This window comes from Hyperolius riggenbachi, chromosome 7 (assembly GCF_040937935.1).
Source record: "Hyperolius riggenbachi isolate aHypRig1 chromosome 7, aHypRig1.pri, whole genome shotgun sequence".
NCBI lineage: Eukaryota > Metazoa > Chordata > Amphibia > Anura > Hyperoliidae > Hyperolius > Hyperolius riggenbachi.
This window is the reverse complement of record NC_090652.1, coordinates 174,191,655-174,213,090: the sequence shown is the minus strand read 5'-3', so window position 1 is coordinate 174,213,090 and position 21,436 is coordinate 174,191,655. Positions and strand designations below refer to the sequence as shown.

The window sequence follows — 21,436 nt, the reverse complement described above, 5'->3', positions numbered from 1 at the left end:
TGTCAGTGAGGCAGACTTTCATTGTACTGTATGACTCGCTGTATGGTTGCAACTCACTATAAATGTGCAGTGCAACAATCATTAAAGAACAAGTGACACCCATGCTAACCTAGAAATAAAAAACACATATATAAGTAGATAAATACTACTTCTACTTACATAACAGATGTATTGTGCTATCCACATAATGATTCCTGTGAATTTTATAAACGAAAAGCAGAAAATCCTATTCTAGGCATTGGCCATCTTGCCAAGCTAATGCTGACATCATAGCCTCCTGACTCTTGTTTTCCCCCCTCCCTTCTCTTGCTCATTGTGTATTCATTAGCTGCCCTCCTCCCAGTGTCTTCAGACACTCCCACTGAGGTGTATACTAACAACTTGTCTTTTTTTATTTACACATCCAATCACTGAGTCACCTCAGCCTTACTTGTAAACCTAAGTAATCAGAGGGTGTTTCTGATAAGCAGCTAGAGAGAGAAATAAATGGAAGAGGAGGAATATATTATAGATAAAAAGAACCCCCAGCATTCATCTCTTTGGCACTGTATGGTACTAGGGCCAGTGCTCCTAAAGTATGTGATAACTACAAACCATAACAGCAGAAAAAGTTTTGCAAGTTTTGAATGCATGATTAGCATCTTTATCACTTAATACACTCAGACCAGTTGCTGTTGAAATTTGATTTTTATGGTGACAATATCGCTTTCAAGGCCCGTTTCCACTTGTGCGGTGCGAATCGCCGAGGTAAAAATTTGCATGCGGATGCGAACTTTGCATGCGGTTGTATGCAAATTTTCATGCAAATTCGCATGGATGACGATGTATGCAAATTTAACCATGGCAGTGCCTGTGTGCTTTTCCATTGATTCCATGCGAATTCGCATGAAAATTCGCATACCAAAACCGCATGCAAATTCCCTTTTAAATACATTGTATGTGAATCGCATATCGGTATGCGGTATGCGAATTCTGATGGCTCTGCCGTGCAGATTTTTTCTGCACAGAAAAACGCTCAGAAATCCTGACAAGTGGAAACAGTCCCATCCACTTGTATTGTCTATGCGAATCTGCATGCAGGAAATGCAAGCAGATTCGCACAACTGGAAACGGGCCCTCAAAGTTTAAAAACAGGTATAGGTATTGCAGGGGTTAAAGGAAACCTGTAAAGCCTTTGCCTGCCATTGGTCCTGGGGGCGCCATGCCCCTGATTAAGCCCCGATCTGAACCAAGCCCCACCTACCAAACAAAGCCACGCCCCCATGGGTGTTTGTGCCTCCTGTCCCCTTGTGCCTCCTTCAGTCCCCGTGCCCCTTTGTGACTCCTCCTGTCCTCCTTCTGCCCCTCTTTGTCCTTCTGTTCCCCTTTGTACCTTCTTCAGTCCCCCTGTGCCTCCTTCTGTCCTCTTTAGTGCCAACCTCTGTCCCTTGTGCATCCACCTGTACCCCTGTTACTTCTGCCCCCCTGTGCATCCCTCTGTCCCACTGTGCCTCCTTCTGTCCCCTTGTCCCACTATCTTTTCCTGTCCCCCTCCTGCACTCCCACAGCCCAGTGTGTAAAGGCAGAATATAGCACAGCAGAAGCTGTCCTCTCACCTCCCCGCCAGAGTCTAGTGCTGTGCCTGTGCGACCATCCTGTCTGTCTCCCGCTCCCTCTAGTGTTGGCACCTAACTCTCTTCACGTGTAATCACGCTATATGAAGAATATGAAGGACAATCACAGGACTACTTGCCTCAAGTGACAAAAATGCTAGAAACGGCCCTGACCGGTGTGGTGCAATTGAGGAATAATCGCATCACACCGGTCAATGCAAAGTGTGAAAGGAGCCTATAGGATGTTACAATTAGCTGAATAAACACTCCTGTTTCCTTTTTCAACAAAGGTGAAAATGTCTAATGTTTTCCTGAGTAAACGACCACAGCAGCGAATGGAAGTGATAATAACCAGGAATAACTAATCAATGGGTTGCCACCCAGCCGGTAATTGGCCAGCACAGCTGGTATATTAACATAAAAGCCGATGCTGGTATTTAATTTATAACAGCACGTCATTTTCCCGGTAATTCTCTCTAGGAGTTACATAGTAGGAGGCATGTACGAGTAGCCCTGCCCCCGGACATCCGAGCAGCTTATTGCCAAGAGTGATTCTTCTTCCATGCCCCTCCTCTCCTCCTCCCCGAGCAACAAGTCTGTCATCCAGGCAGCAGCAAGATAAGCCCCCAGGCTCTGTAAAGATAGCGCCCCCGGCCTCCAAGTGGCACTCAGCTTGCAGCAATTGATTCATTCCTCTTGCCCCACTGCCATAAATTACAGCACAGTGGTTGGCGGGGAGAGAAGAGGGCAGAGATTTGATGGGCAGCTTGAAGGACTTAACAGAGGAAAGAGGTATGCAGAACAGAGGATTGAATAGCAGAAGATTGAATAGGTAAGTGCTGGAATCCTCTTCTGGTTCTGGACCGCCATGCCACCTACCCTCTGACACCTTGAACTGGGTACATTCAAAAAGGCACCACTACCCTGATCTTTGTTTTAACCTTGGAGGCTCTTTTGTGTTCTGTTAGGAAGAATATTTGTGGGGTAGGGGTTGGTTCGGATATACATAGGTTATCAGCTTTTGCTGAAGATATTTTATTTAATACTTCAGATCCTTTGGTGACCTTGCCTTGCTTGAGCGAACATGGAGCGATATCTTATTTCAAAATAAATATGTCTAAGTCAGAGGCCCTTAATGTATCTTTGAGTAAAAGTGTGGAGGATCAGATTAGGAATAATTTTTGTTTCCATTTAGAGAAAACTAGATTAAATATTTGGGTATAGTATTGCAGAGAAGAGTCTCAGAAGTATATTCTGGTTTGGTGAGGGCCATTAGGGGTGATCTAGGGTAGCTATTGTTAAGATGAATGTGATGCCTAGGCTGCTGTTTTATATGGCTATGCTCCCGATACATTTGCCTCCTTCCTTTTTTTAGTTCTCTAAGATCTTTATTTTTGAAATTTATATGGGAGGGGAAAGCTTCACAGGTATCCTATAGGATTTTGAATAGGTCTAAGGATAAGGGGGGGGAGTGGATTTGCCAAATCCTAAGGTTTATTACTGGCATGTATGCTGGGTAGATTGTTGGACTGGACGTATGGAATAAAGCAGTCCTGTCCTCAAGGCCCACCAACAGTGCATGTTTTGTGGAAATCCACAGAGGTAGTAATCAGCTCTGCCGAGACACTAATTACCCCACCTGTGCATGCTTGTGGTTTTCTACAATACATGTGCTGTTGGTGGGCCTTGAGGACAGGGTTGGAGAACTGTGGAATAAAGGATAAGAAATGGGTGAGTGTGAAGAAAATGCTGGCTGGTAGAGATTTGGGAGCTGCAGTTTGGCTTCCTGGGAAGTATAGAGAATTGTCTAATGGGACTCCTAATTGGATAAAGAATACTTTGAAAGTCTGGGATAGGATCAATAAGAAGAGGGAATGGGCTAAAGAGTGGTCTCCTCTGGCTCCTTTTACTGGTTTTCCTTTTTTTGAACCTGGGTTGGAGTATAACTTCTTTGGCTCTTGGAACAGAGTTGGTGGTTTAAAGAGGAGCGGTCAGCCATACTATCTCAGGAAAAAACATGCCATATATAAAATACTTGCTCTACGTACATAACATATGTATTGCACTAGGGTTGCCACAGCATACCACGGTTTGATTGTGCATGGCTGTGAGGACGTAGCTGCATGTCATCACAGGGGGGGCTCTTATTAACGTGAAGACGCATGGGAGGAAGGAGAAAGATGCCGTGTGTGGCCAGCTGAAGGAAGGTGAGTAGTTTCTGCCTGCTCTCCCCCACCGCTACACTATTGGAGGCATCTATACCTATACTTGGGGCAACTATACTACCTACCTATACTGGAGGTACCTATATCTATACTGGGGGCAGCTAGACTGTCGCAGTCTTCATTATTTTGTTTATTTTGTTTGAGGTTTTTTTTTTTTTTTATTATCATAAGTTTTATTATATTTTGGATGTATGTTATTTTTGATGTAATTATTCCTTTTTTGTATCGATAAAAATCCATAAAAGGCCTTGAGTGGAATATCGATATTCCACCACTTAAAGGACTTCCAAGGCCAACACTAAAATCTATTTTTTACTCTCCTGGGACGTCTTCCAGCCCCTCGCAGCCATCTGAGTCCCTCACCGCTGCGGTTCCCCGCTGTCCCACGTCATCTGCCGCGTACTTCGCCTGTGCAGTAGTTGTGCGCAGACGCAGTATGCACCAGATGACGAGAATGCCGGTGCAGGCACAGAAGACCCAACCCCCGCCAGTCCGGTCGGATTTTTATGGGAAAAAAAAAACGGGATAATCGTTTGTTTATCTTGATGGAAAAAAAATATTTTCGACTTGGATTTGATTGTTTGATTGAATAAACAAAACAAAAAATCGAATGTTTTTATTGTACCATGTATGGGCACCATAACCCTAACCATCCCACTCAACTGATGCTTAACCCTAAATGTCCCACAGACCCCCGAAACCACAATACCAGCCGATATCTGCGACGATTCACTGCTAATATAGTTCTAACAGGAGCTTGGGAGCCACCATAAGCTCTTGTGTTAATAGCCTTGATTAGCAGCAATAAGTGGAAATTTGGGGGACCTAATTTCCAATTATAGCCCCTAAATCCGGCTATTCACATAAGTGACCATGGCTGTAATTACGGGGGGGAGGGGGGGAGAAGGGTGCAAATTGCCTCATTTGCCTTAAACCAGCCTTTACTCCCAGGCCACAGCAGCATCCTCTCTTATTCCCCTTCTCCCTTACACCGTCAAGCAGTCCTCGCCCTGCCCAACACTCCATCAGACGTCATCCTGCCTACCAGGTGGGCTAGATTACCTTTCCCTTAGTTTACTGAGGCTGCTCATTGTCCTTGGGGGTCCCTCCCATTTCCTGTGTCTAGCCCTCAAAGTATTTGATTTAACAAGTTCCCCTGTAATGTCTGATTGCGCTGCCCGGAAGCTCCCTTCCACACTGAGTAGCACGCATGCGCAGTGTGAAGGTAATTATGCTGCTGGAGGTAAAATAGTAAATATCTTCACTTCCACACCTCTTACACTCACCAAATGTTCAGGGTAGGTAGGTAGGTAGGTAGGGAGGGAGGGAGGGAGGGAGGGAGGGAGGGAGCCCCCCCCCCCCCGAACTAATTCTATACCAAATTGCAGCCCCCGAGACCATCTGGTTCTGGAGATAGATTACAGAAACCTATCTCGGGAACCAGCGGGTCTCGGGGGCTGCAATTTGGCATAGAGGTTGTTATGGGGGCTCCCTCCCTACCCTGAAAATTTGGGGGGTGTAAGAGGTGTGGAAGAGGAGATATTGATAATTTTACCTCCAGCAGCATCATTCAATAGGAACTGTGGCCGCACAGTCTCCTACTGCGCATGCGGGGCAGCACAAATCCTCAGGCAGCGTAATCAGACACAACACCCCAAAGCAGCACCACATGATTTGAACCTTGCATGTAAAACAAAAGCAAGCACTTGTCCATGAGCACTTGCTTTCACTGTGCAGCCGCAGTTTAAAACTCACGCCTGTGCAGTTCAGAATCGCTCTGCACCGCTCATAGGAACTTCTGTAAGGTGCAGGAAGTAAGAGATCTGGTTAAGTGAGCAGGGGGGGGGACCATGAGGACAATGAGCAGTGTCAAGGCACTAAGGGTTAATACGCATGATGTTATTTTCACATCAGATGGACTTGATAATTTCCTGCAAGTCTGATTCGCTTCCAATCGAGTAAAAGATCTATTTTGAGCCATACGGATCTCAAAATGTATCTCTTTATTGGAAGCAGAGAGGACATTCTAGAAATGATCAATCGATCAAATGTAAAAATTGCATTAAGGCTGGGTTCACATATGACCAGGTATGCTCAAATACCGACTTCTGATGAAATCCGAATAGGTGTTATTCGGATTTCATCCAGTTATTTAAATCACCTGTGCGTGTAGACGAGGGGGGTTAATCTTACCTATGAGACGTCTTCTTCGTTCCGTCCCTCGGCGCCTCCCACGATGTGTTCCAATCCGGCGTCACATGATTACAAACACATTTCCTCCTTCCGGGTTGAAGGAAGTGTATAGTCACGGCGGATTGGAATGCAGCATGGGAGGCGCCGAGGGACGGAATGAAGAAGACGTCTCATGGGTAAGATTAACCCCCCCACATGCACATGTGATTTAATTACGGTAACTGGATGAAATCTGTATTAACACCTATTCGGATTTCATCCGAAGTTGGTATTTGAGCATACCTGCATTGACATAGCGTAAAAAGTAGCGTTTTAGAAAGGTGAGTTTGCGGTTTTGTAATGCATTTTTACTGCGTTTTTGGTGTGTTTTGCCTTTGCAGTTTTCCGCACAGATGCGTTTTTCATCCGTTTTGCGTGCGTTCAATTGCATTTGCGGTTCGCTAATGCTTTTTGTATGCATTTTCAAATTTAAATATATGCAAATCACTAGGAACTAGGAGATCTTTATTTTTTTTAATTAAAAATGCAATATGCATGGGACCATGCATTACTTTTCTCCTATGTTGCTGTCACAGCAGGTAGTAGAAATCTGACATTACCGACAGGTTTTGGGCTAGTCCATCTCTTCATGGGGGATTCTCAGCATGGCCTTTATTCTTAATAAAGACACTCGCTGAAAAAGATTAATTCCTGCTCACCATACACTTCTTTGGCAGTTGGATGAAGCAACTGCCATTCACTAAGTGCTTTTAAAAATAAAGAAAACCCTAAGGAACCCCCCATAAGAAGATGGGCTAGTCCAAAATCTGTCAGTAATGTCAGATTTCTACTACTTACTGTAAGTGACAGCAACATAGGAGAAAAGTAATTTATGGCTCATTTTACTCTGGAAGAAACGTACTTCTTATTTGTATATGTTTACATGTACCGTATATTCCGGCGTATAAGACGACCCCCCAACCTTTCCAGTTAAAATATAGAGTTTGGGTATACTCACCATATAAGACTACCCCCTTCTTCCAAGGCACACCAAATAAAAAAATTTAAAAAATCATATACTGGTGCTATGTATGAACAGATACTGGTGCTGTACTGTATGTGGTACCCAGTATAACAGTATATAGGCGATTGACTGGTTGGATTAGTCAGCTCTCTTTGTCTACCTGTTTATCAGAGTGGTATGGAAGAATAGATTGCGCTGTGCCCATAAAGCACCCCTATTTCACCCTTCTGGCCCACCCTTGTATCCCATATACCTCCTTCTCTGCCTCTCAGATCTCACACATGTGCACCTGCACTGTTTAACTACAGTCCTCAGCAGCAAGATCTGATAGGCGGTAACAGGATAGGGCATATTACCCGGCATTAATGACACCCGGCGTATAAGTCGACCCCTGACTTTTCAGATGACTTTCAAGGGGTAAAAAAGTAGTCTTATACGCCAGAATATGCTATATTTTAAAATTTTCGCAACCGTGGTCCTTTAAATAACAGGGTCGATGCAGAGGTGAGCATGGCTCCGGGGGGGGGGGGGGGGGGGGGGGGGGGGGGGGGGGGGAGGGGGAGTGAACGCATCACAACGGGCCACCAATGTGTGTCATAGTGCTTCTGGCTGTAGCATGCCTAGCTAAACACCACATTGCTGTCCCTACACCACACTTTGCAGTAGTAACAAAGTTATTGCTCCTCTGTATAGGTCAAGTGATGGCTGGGCGCTGCTGCAGCATCACCTTATTAAGATACTGCTGGGTGTTAGATGTGGATGGGGTCTGGCTTAAAGTACAACTAAAGTGAGAGAGGTATATGGGGGCTGCAATATTTATTTCCTTTTAAGCAATACCAGTCGCCTGGCTATCCTGCGGATCCTCTGCCTCTAATACTTTTAGCTCTAGCCCCTGAACAAGCATGCAGCAGATTAGATGCTTCTGACATTATTGTCAGGTCTAACAAGATTAGCTGCATGATAGTTTCTGGTGTTATTCAGACACTATTGCAGCCAAATAGACTAGCGGGGCTGCCAGGCAACTGGTATTGCTTAGGAAATAAATATGGCAGCCTCCATATACCTCTCACTTCAGTTGTCCTTTATGGAGTAAGAGGAAGGCAACAGGATTGCCTCAGGAGTGCAGAATGATCAGAAGGTAAGGGTCAGACTGCAGTCTGTAAGCTATAGAAATGGTGGGGTGGGGGGATAGAAGAGGGATAAGGACTGGTGATGAGGTGCCTCTTGAGGTGAATAGGATTTAGTACAGTGATGGTGAACCTATGGCACGCGTAGCCGAATCTGCTGGCACGCCATCGCTGCTGCGCTATGTCCTGCATGAACTGGCCGCGGCGTCTACTAGATGCCGAGCCAGTTCATAGCCCGCAGCCCCACTCCGGCCTCCAGTCTTCCAACAGGCAGAGCAGGGCTACAGGAAGATGGCGTCCGAAGCCCTGTACTGGAGACTATTTGTGTCTCCAGTACAGGGCTTCGGGCGCCATCTTCCCGTAGCCCTGCTCTCTGCCTGTCAGCGCGGGAGACTGCAGGAGGATCGTCCGGGGAGCTACGCGCCAGAGGCCGGCCGGGAGAGGAGACTTCTGTCAGGTGAGTAAATTCCTTTTTTAGCAGGTGAAATGTGGCCCACTGTGTTTATTTTCTGGTGAAATGTGGCTGACTGCGTTTATTTTCTGGTGAAATGTGTCCCACATTGCGTTATTTTCTGGTGAAATGTGACCCACTGCGTTTATTTTCTGCTGAAATTTTGCACACTGCATTATTTTCTGCTAAAATGTGGCCCACTGTGTTTATTTTCTGCTGAAATGTGGCCCACTGCATTTATTTTCTGCTGAAATGTGGCCCACTGCGTTTATTTTCTGCTGAAATGTGGCCCACTGCGTTTATTTTCTGCTGAAATGTGGCCCACTGCATTATTTTCTGCTAAAATGTTGCCCACTGCATTATTTTCTGCTAAAATGTTGCCCACAGCATTATTTTTTGCTGAAATGTTGCCCACATTGCGTTTATTTTCTGGTGTCTGGGGTAACTGTTGCTGCATTTATTATTTAATGGTCATAGTTGGCTATATTTGCTGCTTGGGGGTTACGGCGGGTAAACTAATAAATAGCATCACACAGTTTCTGCACACCCATGATGCAAATCCTCGTTTCACCACATCATGGCGGGAACACTGCTTTCTTATGCCTCGTTGTTACATCATTACGTTAGCTCCGCCCATACAATGTCATGGCCATGCCCATTTTTCGGCGCATTGGCACTCAGTGATAAATAAGTCGATGTTGGGTCGCAGTTTGGGCACTTGGCCTCTGAAAGGTTCGCCATCACTGATTTAGTATCACCCTAATGCTGGGAATACACGGGTCGATTCTGTGCCCGATCGTTTTGCCCGCTCGGTTCTCTTATCTTCCGCTCGTTTTTCTTATCTTTTTTTCAGTTCACCTCAATGAGGAATCGAGCGGCAAAATGGACGAACGGTGATCGGACATGTCGGAAATTATCTACCGAGCCATCTTAATGGCTCAAAATCGAGCAGTGTATTCCCAGGACAGGGGTGTAGCAATAGCCATAGCAACCATAGCAGCTGCTACGAGGCCCTGGAGTATAGGGGGCCCAGGTGGTACTTAATACTGTATATTCACCATTAAAAGATACCCGAAATGACATGTGACATGATGAGATAGACATGTGTATGTACAGTGCCAATCACACAAATAACTATGCTGTGTTCCTTTTTTCTTTCTCTGCCTGAGTTAAATATCAGGTATGTAAGTGGCTCAGTCCTGACCCAGACAGGAAGTGACTACAATGTGACCCTCACTGATAAGAAATTCCAACTATAAAACATTTTCCTAGCAGAAAATGGCTTCTGAGAGCAAGAAAGAGATAAAAAGAGGAATTTCTTATCAGTGAGGGCCACACTGTAGTCACCAGAGCTGTGGAGTCGATACAAAAATCCACCGACTCCGACTCCTCAGTTTAGGATTCCACCGACTCAGACTCCTTGACTCCTCTAATTTGCATATTACAATCTTGTTGATTGAAAGTATGTAACATGAAATTCGTCTCTTCACTGCCAACGTTTTGGAATTTTAAAAGACAACTGAAGTGAGAAGGATATGATGACTGCCATATTTATTCCCTTTAGTCATAGACTAAAACTAGTCCTTGGTAAGAGTACTTGTAAATGGTACAGGCCGGAACAAAGAACATCTATCAGGCCCTAGGCAATGTGACTGTGGGTACATGTAAGAGTGATGTGCAGGTACTCTGCAGGGGAATAAGGAGATTCTTCCTCTATTACACATTCTTCATGCACAATCTGAACCAGGTTTATGGGTGATAGACAACACCTCTGTGTTCAATGTGCACAACATTCTCAGTGGATTCCCTGCAGCTCTGCGGAGAGTGCATATGTAGAGTATAGTACTATTGTGTAACAAAGTAAACCTGAGACAGATGAAATTAAAGTTTTATACATACCTGGGCTTCCTCCAGCCCCCTTCAGGCTAATCAGTCCCTCGCTGTCCTCCTCCGCCACCTGGATCTTCTGCTATGAGTCCAGGTACTTGAGCCAGTCTGGCGTAATGCGCATGCACACACTCCGCCGCCGGGAGCATACTACACCTGCGCAGCACTATTGCGCAGGTGCAGAACGCTCCTGGCTGTGGAAGCGGCATGCGGCCGGGCTGCGCTGACTGGCTGAATTACCAGGATTTAAAGCAGAAGATCCAGGTGGTGGAGGTGGACAGCGAGGGACTGATTAGCCTGAAGGGGGCTGGAAGAAGCCCCAGGTATGTATAAAACTTTTCTTTTTATCCTTCTCAGGTACCATTTAATTTGTACTCGCAAAAAACAAAAATTTTAACAACATATCAAATTATTTGATTTCATGAGCAAAGAGCAATACATTTGCATAAATCAAAATCAACGCACATGCTACTTACAGCACATGTTATTTAGTATATGTATGTATGTATGTATGTATGTATGTATGTATGTATGTATGTATGTATGTATGTATGTATGTATGTATGTATATATATATATATATATATATGAGCTTCCTGTGTACACATCATATATACAGTCACAATCAGATGTGTGTGCTTTATTGAAGCAGCGCAAGTAACTAATTTTGATTGGTTTATTTCATTTTTGTGGACTAAGCACAGCTATTACTGTATGTATAAATTATTTATGATGACTATTATCTGAGAAATAAAAAATGTTATCATATTTTCTATGTTAATTACAGTTAAAATTCATTAGGAGTCGGAGTCGGTGCATTTTTTCCAGACTCCGACTCCAGGCACCCAAAACTGCCCCGACTCCACCTCCACAGCCCTGGTAGTCACTTCCTGTCTGAGTCAGGACTGAGTCAGCCACTTACATACCGATATTTAACGCTTTCAGGCAGCGAAAGAAAAAAAGGAACACAGCAGTTATTTGTGTGCTAGGCACTGTACATACACGTCTATCTCATCATGTCACTTCGGGTATCCTTTAAATTTCTTGTGTTTCTCCACCCTCTGACTATGTGTCTGTGCCCATGAACTATGTGCAGTGTTGATTGCATGAAAATTTAAATTGCCCATTTAAAGCAGATCCAAGATGAAAAACTAACTATGACAAGTAACTTGTCTACAGGGCCGGGCCGAGGCATAGGCTAGAGACGCTCCAGCCTCAGGGCGCAGTGTAGGAGGGGGCGCACAATTCATTCAGCTGTCATTCCTAATCGTGTATGAAGCAGAAAGAAATAAGAAAAGGGGATACATAGCAGTGACTGCAACCCAGATAACTAGATATTAACCACTTTACCCCCGCCCGTACGAATTTCTCCGTCCCTTTTTCCATCCTTTAACCCCCAGGGACGGAGAAATCCGTACTTTCCGCGTTCCCGACGCTGTCCGCGCTCCTGCTCGTAAACACGCCGCCCGCCCGCTAGTAAACACGCCGCCGCCCGCTCGCCCGGAGATCAATGAACGGGAAAATCCATTCCCGTTCGTTGATCTAAGCCCCACAATGATCCGCTGCTCTCCTATGGGCAGCGCGATCATTGTGAGAAAAAACTCACGTGTCCAGCCTCCTTATACTTCCTCCAAGCTTCCGGAAGGACGCTTGGAGGTCGCATTAAAACAAAAAGTTACTGTGGCCATCTTGTGGCCAAATAGTAAACTACACCCTACACATTTTTCACATACAAATAAATGATTTTTACACAAAAAATTAACTCATTACCTCCCACACTCCATTTTTTTTTTTTTGTAATTAAAAAAAAAAAATCAAAAATGTACAATTAAAAAAAATACATAAATAGTTACCTTAGGGACTGAACTTTTTAAATATTTATGTCAAGAGGGTATAACACTGTTACTTTATAAACTATGGGCTTGTAATTAGGGATGGACGCAAAACTGAAAAAAATGCACCTTTATTTCCAAATAAAATATTGGCGCCAAACATTGTGATAGGGACATAATTTAAATGGTTTTATAACCGGGACAAAAGGGCAAATACATTTCATGGGTTTTAATTACAGTAGCATGCATTATTTAAAAACTATAATGGCCGAAAACTGAAAAGTAATTATTTTTTTCCCCACATTTTTCCTATTTTCCCATTAAAACACATTTAGAAAAAAATAATTCTTGGCATAATGTCCCACCTAAAGAAAGCCTAATTGGTGGCGGAAAAAACAAGATATAGTTCATTTCATTGCGATAAGTAATGATAAAGTTATAGACGAATGAATGGAAGGAGCGCTGAAAGGTGAAAATTGCTCTGGTGCTCAGGGGGTAAAACCCCTCAGTGGTGAAGTGGTTAAGGTGTTGGGGAGGTTGTGGGCCCTGTGGCCCTCTTAGTCTAATAGCAATCAGTGTGTGACAGCTGGGGTAGGAGGGATGGAGGGGCGCACTTTGGTGTCTCAGCCTTGGGTGCTGGAGGACCTTGTCCCGGCTCTGCTTGTCTATAAATGTTACCTAAAGTTTAGATAGTTTACACAGCATATCTATCTGCAAAAAGCTTCAACAGAATATGATTTTTTTCTTCCTGTGATACAATGAGGGCAGCCATGTTCTGTTTGCCACAGGATGCTATCAGGAGATGCTATCAGCTTGCCTCTGTGTAAATTCAGTTCCGTCTCCTCCTCCCCTCTGCCTCTGAAATCAATGGCTAGTAACCTCCTCCTCCTCCTCCTGCCCAGACTGAGCTCCTATAAGCCCTTACTACAGTGCCAATGAACAAAAGGAGCTGTGGGCGAGGCTTGTTAAGTTTATAGGGAATTAGAGTATTAAAACAAAACAAAAAAAGTATTTGGCTTGAGGAATGCCCTATAAACTATATGAAAGGATCACAATGATGCAATGAGTAAAAGTTTATCTCGGATCCACTTTAACTTTTATAATCTTCCTGCAGGCAGAGCAGGGCTACGGCAAGATGGCGTCCGAAGCCCTGTACTGGAGACTATTTGTGTCTACAGTACAGGGCTTCGGGCGCCATCCTCCCGTAGCCCTGTTATCTGCCTGTCAGCGCGGGACTTTTGCAGCGGCTGGCTGCGCCGCTGCAGGAAGATCGTTGGGGGAGCTGCGCCCAGGGAAAGGAGTCTTCTGCAGGTGAGTAAATGCTTTTCTTTTTACAGGTAATTATACATTTAGTAAAACACTGCCTGCATTAGGATTATTTCCTGGGGAACTGCTGGCCACGTACGATTATTTCCTGGGGAACACTGCCACATACGATTATTTCCTGGGGACCGTGGCCACATACGATTATTTCCTGGGGACCGCTGGCCACATTACGATTATTTCCTGGGGAACGGTGGCCACATTACGATTATTTCCTGGTGAACGCTGGCCACATTACGATTATTTCCTGGGGAACGCTGGCCACATTACGATTATTTCCTGGGGAACGCTGGCCACATTACGATTATTTCCTGGGGAACGCTGGCCACATTATGATTATTTTCTGGTGAACGCTGTCGCATTAGGATTATTTCGTGGTGAACGCTGGCCACATTATGATTATTTCGTGGTGAACGCTGGCCACATTATGATTATTTCCTGGTGAACGCTGGCTACATTATGATTATTTCGTGGTGAACGCTGGCCACATTACGATTATTTCCTGGTGAACGCTGGCCACATTACGATTATTTCCTGGGGAACGCTGGCCACATTACGATTATTTCCTGGTGAACGCTGGCCACATTACGATTATTTCCTGGTGAACGCTGGCCACATTATGATTATTTCCTGGTGAACGCTGGCCACATTACAATCATTTTCTGGTGAACACTGGCCACATTACGATTATTTTTTGGTGAACACTGGCCACATTACAATTATTTTTTGGTGAACGCTGCCACATTATGATTATTTCCTGGGGAACGCTGGCCACGTTACGATTATTTACTGGTGAACGCTGGCCACATTACGATTATTTTCTGGTGAATGCTGCCCACATTGATTATTTTATGGTGAATCATTGCTGCGTTATAATTATTTTATGGGGAATCATTGCTGCGTTATAATTATTTTATGGTGAATCATTGCTGCGTTATAATTATTTTTTGGTGAATCATTGCTGCGTTATGATTATTTTATGGTGAATCAATGCTGCTTTATGGTTATTTTTTGGTGAAAGATTGCCGTATTACGATTATTTTAAGTTAATCATTGCTGCGTTATGATTATTTTCTGGTGAAAGATTGCCGCATTACTTTTATCTCATGGTGAAACATTGCTGTGTTACGATTATTTTCATCAGGGGGGGGGGGCGCCACTGGTTTTCTCGCCAAGAGTGACAAAATGGCTAAAGACGCCCCTGAGGAGGAGGAGGCGAATAATTCACTCAGCTGTCACTGAAATAACCAGCATGCAACGTACCTAAGTAACCTTGTGATACTTCTACATCAAATCCCATGACTAATGCTATTAGCATTAATAAATCGCAAAAAAAAAAAAAAGTCATAACAAATCCCTCCCACTTTTAGGCCACACCCCCAGCCGGTATTTTTTCACCCAAAACGTGGCAAGCAATCCTATCTGTGCAAACCCACAAAAATAAGCACCGTTTTTAAATCTCTAGTCCCATCAAGAAGTTAACCACACAGATGTCCCCAGTTTTCTACACCAAATCTTCCTAGTGCAATCAGTAGCGCACTGGTAATCACATGTGCCCAGTAGTATCATGTCCTCAGTAGTGTCATATAGACTAACACCAGAGTGCTCGCACCGAATATCAGCTATAATTGCCACATTCCGTATTGACGTGTACAACTGCAAAAGGCTGAAACCAGCTGCATTCACTTATGGGTAGTTCTCATCAATCTCACCCTCTCCCTGGTAGATGTTTAATCCAAAGTCTTATATCTCTCCTAGTTTAACGCTTCCACCTTCCTTTGGCTGCTGCGTCTCCTATTCCTTCCAGAAATCAGTCATTAGAAAAAGGTTCCCCTTTCTTTCAGTTCCTAAAGGTGGTGCTCCCTCTGGTGACTGTTTCAGGAGCTGCAGACAGAGCTCCAGGTACTGTATAAATGAAAGCTGAGTACCAGAGATGGAAAGTTCGGATCTTTTCAATGATCCGGATGATTCGAATCAGATCATTGAAAAGATCCGTATCTTTGATCCGAATCTCGGATCATTTTACTACCAAAGCATTCGGGGGTGAAATTAATAGCAGGACAGGTCTTTCCCTGCTGTAGACAGGAGAAGGGGAGGGGGGTGGACACACAGAGAAGGGGAGAAGATGGACAGAGGGCAGGGAATGGACAGAGAAGGGAGGAGGGGCGAGCAGAGAGCAGAAATGTTTGTTTGCACACAATACCCACATGCTGCAATCATATGCTTTACATATATTTCACCTATATGCTCATCTGTGTACTTTGAATGCAAACGTCGCACAGTGAAAGAAAGCATTCCCAAAGCATTCCCAGAAGTAAAGTGCAGCTGTTTAGAGCAGTGCAGGAGGATCATATTGCCCTGCAATCACAGTGCCTGCAAAGTTACTGAGCTGAGCTGAGCCAAAAGCTTCCAATGTGTTCACTGTGCACAACTACAGAACAGACAGCCTATAATCAGCAGCACATTGCAGCCAGTATGTGTGCTCTACACATATCTGGCAGTGGCACCCATGTCCCCTCTCTCTCATCTACCTGTCTCCCTGCAAGGCTGGCTCCCATCCAACAGAGCGATCCATCTCTGCTCTGCTTCCAGGACCCCGCTTCCCGCTGAGAGGGGGCGTGTCGCTCCTGGCCCCGCCCCTTTTGCGATCTGAATCACTCATTTTGATGATTCGGATGATTCGACTCACAAAATAGATTCGGATCAAAGATCCGAATCGTTCATGATCCGGACAACACTACTGAGTACTCACCACCCGACCACTCCAGCAACATCCCCTTGATGATGATTCTGCGATTCCTCTTCCTGCTCGTGACGTTACATGTCGGGCACGAATGGGAAGTCAAGCAATCGCAGTAATTTGCCTGGAGTCGTTGGTGATCTTAAGGCCCATACCCATCACGTGATTTCCCCAACGACCGGCAATTTTTTTTTTTGTGAATGACAAGTGGGGGCTTTTGTGATCTCGGGACATGAGTACAGGCGTGCGATCACGCAAACCAACGTCTAGTGATGCAACAATAATAATCATCATGGTTGATTGGATCTTTAAGATGCCCGACAACTTCCTGCAAAGTACCACGATCACTTGACTTGACATTTGTGCCCTTCGTGTAACATTTATTATTTATTTATTTATTTATTGGATTTATAAAGCGCCAACATATTACGCAGCACTGGATGTTAGTTTAGGTTACAGACAATATTTAGGGGTGACATACAGCAATATGACAATACAGGAATACAAAAAAAAAAAAAACAGATCACGCAGCACAGTATGAGTACAAGGTAATGCTGACCTGCATGTGATTGTTAAGAGATTTATGGACCGCACCCAGAGAAAGGACGAGACTATACCACAACATGCTAATGCACTGAGGGCCTTGTTGGGAGTATTGATTCAGAAAGAAGGAGAGGAAGAACAGATTTCTGATGTGGATGCAGATTCCTGGCTGATTAACCAGTTCTTGCTTGGACTGAAGAGTGAGACTTTAAGACAGCATTTGAAGATTAAAAGAGATAAAGAAATAAATTTTCAGAAGTTGCAGAGTCTTGCCGTGAAGTATCAGCAGGAGGAAGAAATTACGCAAACGCAGTCATTTCTGAGAAACTTGAGAGTCCCTGAAGTAAAAGAAAAAGGTGTTGCAGAACCATCCAGAAGTGCTATTGAAGCTCTGACTGAAGCAGATACAGTATTGACAGAAGAAGTCCGGAAGTTGAGAGAGAGAGAGAGAGAGAGAGAGAGAGAGAGAGACAGGTGGTGGAGCAGAGAGATGCTCCTGCTGGACGAGGTGTTGGAAGAGAGCCCCCATTTACTTGTTGGAAGTGCGGAGAAGCTGGTCACATAGCATGAAATTGTGGGGGTCCGGCACAGTTCCGAGGGAAGCTGTATTTAAACTGACAAATCCTGAGGTGAAGGGTCAAACCACAGGAAGTGAAGTACAGACCCCTAAGGACACCCAGATGAGACAGCTAACGGGGCAAGGTTACAAGAAGTTTCCAAGAAATAGGAAACCCAATCCTTTACGAGGAGAACGAAGAGCCCTGATCCCTAGAGAGAGAGGAAGAGTGAGTTGGTTCAATTGTTGAAGAGTATATGGGTTTATATACAGAGATGGTTTGGCGAGAGATGTGTTTGTACATTGGACTGCCATTGAAAAGAAGCACTGTCAAGAAAAGTTCCGACGCTTGAGGAGTGGAGAGATGGTTGAGTTTTAACCTTGTGGAAGGAAGGAAAGGGCCTGGGGCCACCAACGTGGTGACACTTGGTCATTCCCCTAAGAGAGGCCTTAAGAGTTCTGTAACTTCTACATGAGTTGATGAGAGCTGTGTTGAAGATTCCTTATGTGGTCAGAGATCTTAAGAGACAGAGAGTCCAGTGAAACCTGAAGAAGTACTATTGGGAACTGTGGATGACTTCCGTCACCCTGAGTTACCCAAGCTCCTACTACCAGTGATGAGAGTATGGCAGAACCTGAAGAAGCGCCAGATGAACGACTTACCTGGACGCAAGAGCAGTGGGTGGCACAGAGCAAGAGAGACTGGCCAGATTACTGGTTTCCACCACCCAAGCCACAGAGAGTCAGGCGTAGAAGAGTGAGGCCTGAGCTGGTTGAAGACTTGCCAACTGAGGGGACACCCCTTGAAAATGCAGTGAATCTGCAGAAGAATAAGTTGATCCACAGCTGTCCTAAGAGTGAAGCTGTACAAACAGGGCCGCCATCAGAAATTTTGGGGCCCCTCACACATCATCAAGCCTGCCCCCCCTCCCTGGGCCCACCCACTGGTTGCTGTGCCCGCCCACTAGCCACCCCATCCCCATGTCCGTGCGCGAAGTGCGCTGCGGCGAAAATTGTGCATGGCTCCGACACTGAAGAAAGCACCATTCACAGCTTGATGCTGCAAAAAGTGGGCGTGGCCATGACATGTTGTGGGTGGAGCCAAATACTAGCAAAATACAGGTAGTTCCCGGTTAACAAATGAGATAGGGACTTGTAGGTCTTATCCTTTATCTGTTCTCTTTTGTCCCCCTCTTTTCTTCCTGGTGCCCCCAGTATAGGTAGCCAGGTATAGGTTCCCCAGTACAGTAGGGGGCTCACTCACCTGCTCCCCACGTTCAAGCGCTGATGTCACTCTTCTCTCAGTGCTGGAACGCAGTGTGCTGGTTAGTGATCCACAGGCCCGCAGCCAGCAAATGCGGCCCTTCCAGCACTTTGGGGGGCGGGCTGGGCCCCCCAGAAGCCCTGGGCCCCTTACTGCAGTGTCAGTTGTCCCCCTGATGGCTGCCCTGTGTACAAAGGACAGAAGAGTCTGAAGTAGTTCCCGTAATTGAGCATTCCAGGCGGCACTGCTGCACCAAGAAAGGACAATGCTGGGCCGAGACAGACCCTTCAGGTGATAAATGAACAATTGGCAGAGTCCTACTTGAGAGGAATAAAATGTGAGCTGTTGGCTACAGGGTATTTCACAGACACTGACCTGGTGGATATCAATCCTGCCCAGGGAGGTCTCACGATAGGTATTTGATAGCCATGCAAAAGTGTAAATTGTGAATTTTGAAAAGTATATTGAACTAAGGGATTGTAGAGGAATACAATCGTTAAAGTCTGGGGGAAGTTGTAACCCTTTAAAAAAGGGTCACAAGATTTTGCCTATGTATTTCTATGTGTGAGGTGACTTCAGTAGCTAAGGCTAAAATTTGCCTTAAATGCCAGGTTGGTGGAACTGAAAAGTCGCATGCGGAAGGAGAGTAAGCACTAGAATGGTTGTATAGGCTGTTGCTAGGCGACCAGTGTACTCAGAGCAGTGGAACTTGCTGGAACCTTCCAGAAGCCCTGCGCGGCCTGTCAGGAAGCTACAGCGCAGGCACGGAGGGGCGGAGATAGAGGGTGTAACTGGAGGGAACTGGTTGGGACCAGAGGAGAGTGCACCAGAGTGTGGAGAGAGGAGGACTTAGAGCCATGAGCTCACGGTGCGGAGCGGGAAGGAGGTAGACCACGAGAGAGGCCGTAGCAGTTACCTGGAGTTTGAGGGGGGACCCAGTGGCCATACAGTGACCAGAGCAGAGCCAGTGAGGACAGCGACTGCAGGCCGAACAGTGACCGGAGGCGGCAGACCCAAATCCGAGCTAGGCCGGAGACGCAGACAGACGAGTATAGGCCTGAGTGCCAACTACAAGCCACAGTGTGTGTTCAGTTAGTAGCTGGTGTTCAGCGGAGGCTTGCTGAGAAAGATAGCAACCCAGAACCTGAAGAGGCCAACTCTATTCGTAAGTGGTGTTACTAGAGACTGTCTGTGTGAGAAAGCTACACAGACACAGAGACATTGGGCCTAATTCACAAAGCGGTGCAAAGTGTTTGCATGCCAGTGAAAAGCCATTTATCACGCCTAAACTCAGTTTAGGCGTGATAAAATGAAACTCGCACGAAATTCCGCGCGCAATCGCCCGGCGCACGGTGCAGTTCGCGCGATGTGCCCATTAAACCCTATGGGCGCTGCGCGCGGAATTGCGCGATTGCGCGCGCGGGACTTTGCGCGCGATAAAGAGCAAAAGCGGTGCTCACAAAGCGGTGAGTTATCACCGCTTTGTGAATCAGACCCATTGTGCTAAGAATACAGTTGTTTATGCAGAAGAGAACTGCTCGGATCAAGTAAGAGATGTTACTGCTGATTATACAAAGTGTATTGAGTGTTCAGGCCTTCCTGTTGCTGGAAGACATTAGTAGCCTCCCTAAAGTGCCCGCTGAGCTGATACAGCCCCCACTTGCATTAAGTCCTGGTATAGATACGTTGTTCCTGTCAAGTCTGTTTCAAGTCAGGAGTTAAAGTTATAAGTTCTTCAGTTGATGTGTCCTGCAGAATTACTGAGAGTTTGATAATTAAAGAGAACCTGTCTGTGCTAAAGAAGATAAGTGAAGGAGGAGGAGTTACATTGCATCTTGTGATACTACAGTGTGCTACAGTGAGAAACCAGGTGACACCTGATCAAGCGACAGGGTCAACCAGGTTGAAGTTCAAGTGTTGCAACATCACGAGTTCAGAGCTTATTCAGTCTTAAAGTTAAAGTGCACTTAAGCTGAGTTATATTGTAGGAGGGAGGTATTGGTGGTATAGAGGGGTGCATCGGTCACTTTATATTTTTTTTTAGTTACTTTTTGTAATGAATAGTGACATGGCAGCTGCGATGAACGGCGTCACCACTGCGGTTGCTTCTGTTTCTCTGCCTGCCAGTCTCCCCGCACCTCGGCCGTCTAGTACGCCGAGGACGGGTGTCTCTGCTGATCACAGGGGTGCATTAGCGCGCGCTCACCGTCAGGATCTTTATGCCAGGAGGAGGCGCGTCAGCTGACCGGCTGGTCGGCTGACGTCAGAGGGCACGCTTGCCGCTTCTGATTGGTTGAGTGCGGTGGTCGTGCCTCTTGGGTCTCCTCCGCTTCTTAAGTACGGCGGATTCAGTGGCAGCTCGTCTGCTGTTGCGATCACTTCGTGCTAGCGCTCAGACCTTAGTTAGATCCGGTGTGCTTGGATCCGGGAGGAAACCGGGGATTTCACACAGTGATAGGATTTGTGCATTATACTGTTTATTATTTGTGTATGACTCTGCTTTGTTCTGACTACTCTTACTCTCTGTGAGAGAACGCGGTTTGCACGCAGAAGCGTGTGTCTGGTAGCAGGGCAGAATGCGGAAAAGCCGCCGCATGCAACAACAGTAAGGCGGCTGGTTCCGCGTCCAGCACGGCGGTTTACACGCGGCAGCGTGTGTCTGGTGTGGCTGTGTCTGTTAGTGCACACAGGCTTAGGAAT

At 45.6% G+C, this 21,436-nt stretch overlaps 1 protein-coding gene across 3 annotated transcripts in view; it reads right to left on the bottom strand.

The window, feature by feature from the left end:
* The window catches only part of LOC137525729 (tRNA N6-adenosine threonylcarbamoyltransferase, mitochondrial-like), a 109,923-nt gene that overhangs the window by 63,947 nt on the left and 24,540 nt on the right, over positions 1-21,436 (bottom strand). Inside the window, exon 1 of one of the 3 annotated variants that reach the window (XM_068246908.1) lies at positions 15,346-15,518. The exons of 1 other annotated variant lie outside the window; for it this stretch is intronic. The gene's annotated coding sequence lies outside the window, so the exon portion shown is untranslated. Of the gene's footprint in view, positions 1-15,345; positions 15,519-21,436 lie in introns of those variants that run through there. One more of the 3 variants, XM_068246911.1, reaches the window with a different exon arrangement.